The sequence below is a fragment of the Montipora foliosa genome, chromosome 9, assembly GCF_036669935.1.
Source record: "Montipora foliosa isolate CH-2021 chromosome 9, ASM3666993v2, whole genome shotgun sequence".
Lineage (NCBI taxonomy): Eukaryota > Metazoa > Cnidaria > Anthozoa > Scleractinia > Acroporidae > Montipora > Montipora foliosa.
The window spans coordinates 29,272,771-29,277,770 of record NC_090877.1 but is presented as its reverse complement, the minus strand read 5'-3'; positions in this window follow the sequence as shown (position 1 = coordinate 29,277,770).

Below are 5,000 nucleotides of genomic sequence, written 5' to 3'. Positions count from 1 at the left end.
ATACACACTGGATAAATTAGTTTTTGAATGCTGCATTGATACTGTGATACTGCTTTTGTGTGACAGATGCAGGAGCTAACAACAGCAGTTTCAGAAGAGGAAGTCATGAACGTTATTGTGCCCCATGTTATGAGATTCCAGAAACCCTCCCTTCATGGGAAGAACGTAGTAGCCACACCATCTAGCCAGACGTCCTCTCAGGGGAAAGAAATTTTATGAGTTGCCTGGTAAATAAGCTCGAGTTTGTTGCGGAGAATTCACCAAAAGAGCAGGTATGTAATAATAGTGACCGCTTCAATCTCAGCAAAGTTGGGTATCACGTCGGATTTTTGAGATCCTACCTGATGTAACATTAAATTTAGGTGAAGAGAGTGAAACGATCACTAAAGATAAACTGTCGCAATATTTAAACTTGTTCTTCCAACTAATACCATAAAATCTATGCCGGAGACTACCTTGACAATGACAATGATTTATTTACCCATGTAACATCTATGAGCTATTAAGAGCGCGTTCAAAGTACATAAGTGCATCTACAAGTTTTAAAAAAATATCATAACACAAATTTAGTTACATGAAACATTCAACTGTAAGATCATAGACCATTATGATGTTTCATAAAATATAACAATTAAGATCGATAAAAAACTCAGCCTAAAATTATTATTACAATTAATATTACCAAATTTCCTTACAAAATAAAAACAACAACAACAAAAAACATGTGAACCTTAAGGGTTCGCTCGTTCTAAAATCTTGCATTTTTAATTGCATTGATGATTTAAGTATGAGAAGGTTAATTGTAGACACAAGAAATCGATTTTTTCTTTTCTTTCATATTTTTCTACAAGTTTGCTATATTTGCACTGATTTTATCGGCTCTATTTAATTTGCTGTCATTTGTCATCGCTTAATTGTTGTATCGTGTATTTCGTCACGTTCGTGAGATACTTGTAAATTTGCCTAAATTCCCCATGCAGTAATTAGTCAGTATTTGCTTCGTTATTGCGTCTATTCAATGTACTTAAGTTCTGTTGCCTAATCATATGTAATTGCCTTTGCGTTCTGAAGTTTAGTTTTTTGGTATCTTGCTTGTAACTTTGTATGTTTATATTTCCTTTTTTATAGCGAATCATTAAGTTAAAGTACGAATCTCAAACTGTACAGGAGTTTAATTACATTAATTGTAGAAGAAACACGTTCTTCTGGTCTTATGAATTTTTAGGCTCAATATGTGAGTACGTAAAAAACAACATGGCATGTAATTAGCGCCTATCATGGCTTCCATGTTGCGAACTGCTGCAATTTTCATTTCAAAATGTTCCTCATTTCTGCAACCTAAGAGGCTATTTTGGATTTTGCAGGGTCATTCGAAGACAATGTTTACCGCACAAGCTACATAGTCCAAGTACTTTCAAAGTAATTTCGAATATTTAGTGCCTGGACAAAGCGTGGACATATCTGCCTATTCCGTCCCTTTCAAGTCGATTTGACAGTGGCCATGGACGTGGAAACCAACCCAGGGTCAGATGCTCCTGGAAATAACATACGGAACCTTGCAAATATTATTCCAACACAGGTCTCTGGTACTTCAGAAGAGTTTTTATTTCACGCCACGGCTATGCAAATAACTCTCAAGACATTTTATCAAGTCACTCGGTACAATCTTGGGATGTTTTTCACCGCTCTCAATTGTACATGGAGGACGCGGGATCGAGTTTTTCATCGACTAGAAATAACAAAATTAAAAGAGACTATCGAGGTTGCAGAGCTGAAAGGAAAGGCAAAGAAATACGTCAGTTTTCGTGACACAAGAGACCATCATAAAATCAATATGGAATCAAAACTAAAAGCCTTTGACTGGAGGTCAGTCTGATCCAGACTGATCCAGAAGAAAGTGTCCAGCTGCTAAACTCGAGGTTGTACGCAATGTTCCACGAGAGCTTCCCACTTATCCATGTCAAGGTGTCATCAAGAGACCCTCCTTACATGTCCCCCTTGGTTAAACACCTTTGTAATATCAGAAATCGTACTGCACACCGAGGTAGCCATGTGGACAACCTGATTCTCCAGGAGAAAATCAATACCCTCATTCGCATGAACCAGGTGAATGCAGTTAACAAGGAGCGGGAGAAGCATAGTAGAGGTTCCAGAGGATGGTGGGAAACTGCTAACCGAATTACGGGGAGAAAATCACAGGGAACAGTTAGTTCAGTATTATCTCCAGATGTTATCAACGCATATTTTCAGTCCATTAATACGGATTGCACCTATGAAGCTCCTGAGCCTCTTGAAATACCTGTTGGAACTCGTACTCCAATTGTGGATGAAAATGCTGTTAGCACACCAGAAGAGAACTGCATCTGGACCAGATGAGTTTGCATATTGGTTCTGGCGTGATTATTCCCATGATCTTGCACCTGTGATTACGGCAATCTTCAACAGTTCATTAATTCATCAAGCTGTTCCAACACTGTGGAAACTAGCAAATGTTTTACCCATTCCCAAAGAATCCCCTCTAACAGAGTGTAATCAGCTGCGACCAATCTCATTAACTAATATCATTATGAGGGTCTTTGAACGGCTTGTTTGCAAACAAGAACTGTCTCCTGTGCTTAAGGATGAGATCGGCCCAGACCAGTTTGCCTATAAGGAAGGCTGCAGTACATCTATGGCTCTAATCAAGTGTCAACATTATTGGCTGGATTGGCTGGACAAGGACAAAGAGTCGTGGTGGACAGAGTTCCTCAATATTAACAAAGGTGTCTGGTCCCATTCTATTTTCCATCATCGTGAATGACATCAAGGCTGTTAGTTCAAGTTCACTACTGATTAAATATGCTGATGACATCACAGTAAGTGTACCTATCAGGTCAAGCCCAGGTCAGATTGACCCATCACATCAAGAAGTTTGCAGCATCAAGTGTTCATTTGCCAGCCAGGAAGCAAAGCTGGATAGATTACTTGGTATGATGTCCCAGTTACCACAGCCCCCCAGGTTTTCCACTCCTGATGCCAGTGTTAGCCACAAGATTGCCCTTGACCGTCCATTCTCTGCGACTGTGCCAGCACCTGCTGATGCAGTTTCAGAGAATACTCTGCAACTGTGGTCACCCGAAAATGCTGCTGCCTCGATGTCAGATCCGGAGCGGCTGCTGGAAACTGTTTTGTACCAACAGGAAACTGACTTAAGAGGTATTAAAAGCATTGTTACTGAGATAAGTCTTTATTTCCATGCTACAAATTTTGTTGACAGTCTAACCCTTGAAATGTCGTCTGCTACAACTTACAATATTCTTCGATTGCACTACATTTTGGAAATAATTTAAACCCAATTACAGTTTTGGAAATGACAAATTTTCATTGCTGAAAATTAATCAAAGGCAGGAGAACGTCATCAGTGTTGTAGCTAGTCTTATCACTTTTTTTCCCCTCCCTATGAATAAGCGGTAATAGCACCTTTGAAATCTCTTCTTTTTTAGATCGAAATAATGTGTTTATTGGGAATTCAGATGTTCAACTAAACAGGGAGGAATACAACTTTGCAAAGGCGGGTGCAAAACTAGCAATAATGTCTCTGCGGTTTGTTGACAAGCTTTTTTCAAAGGAGACTCTTAAAAAGTCCACTGTGCAAGGCACTAAAGAGTTCACTGCTCTTGACCCAAAGAACATGGCTGCTATAAGATGTAAGAATATTTGGACGTTCTATTCTTAATATTACGTGGTGTCAGTACAAATCTCATTCAATAACGCGTATCAGATCTTCAGCCAGTTTTTTAGGTATTTTATGTGATTTTAGCCATCCCATCTCCACTCTTAGTAGGAGGCAGCAGGTGAAATTCACACCATTCTGCAATTGCATTTTTTTTTCTTTTGGCGCATTTCCATAGTTTTGAGTTGCCCCTTAAGGTAAATTAGGGTCAATAGAGAACAATAAAGCTTCATTACCAGACTATGTTTAGTAACTTTGGTTTTCGCTGTTTTTTAGGTGAAGTGACTTCCAGTTTTTCTTACCAATGCCGAAATAGAGAGGACATTGCTCGAATGTGGGACCAGTGCAAAATAAGCATAGGCAAGCGCTGCCAGAATCTTCGAAAGGTCATTGAAGACTAAGATCGCACTAGGTTCTTGTGCTAAGAATTTGTAAATTAATTCTAAATGTTTGGATATTATTGGTTTCTCTTTATTTAATTAAGGTCATTAATTTATTGTCTTTTGGCTCAGAACAATCAGTGTTAAATGCTTTCCACACCCATGCTTGTTGTAAAACCATTTGTAAATAAAGGTCACGGGAAAACCAGGGGAAATCGACGTTTCATACTATGTAAGGTTATTGCTTGAAATACTACCTTAATTAATGAAAACCACATCGCCCAATAAAGCTTTTCATTGAGTTCTTTCACAAACAAAGCACATGCGCTATTTTTAGCAGTTTTTAGCAATTTCAAATGTTGAAAGCAATGTAATAGATATGATAAAGCTTCGCTGCGAAATCGAAAAAGAGCTTTTCAAGGTTGCCCAGAAAGTCGGTGACAATATTTATATTTGAAGATCATTAGTTGGATCCTCCGAAATACTTTCTTCGCACTTAATGATAATTCGAAAACGGCGAAATTTTGTGTTCTGACAATGTTACCGAAATAAACTTCCTGTAGTAAACGACAATTAAAAAACCGCGAAATTTTGTGTTCAAACATTATTACCGAAATAAGCTTTTTGACTTGGCTAAACTTCAGAATACCCGGCCACGATTGTGTGACATTAAATGCCTGCTCCCGTAGTCCCTCAGTCAATAAATATTTGCATATGGAAACAAAAGATAAATACTTAAGAAGCGTGCTCCCGCAGTCCCGCAGTTCAAACTTTCATCGACTGCGGGAGCACGCGTTTAATGTCACGCAATCGTGGCCGGGTATTCTGAAGTCGCTTTTCGCAGTTAACGACAATTCGAAAAATGCGAAATTTATTACCGAAATAAGCTTTTCACTGTTAACACCAAC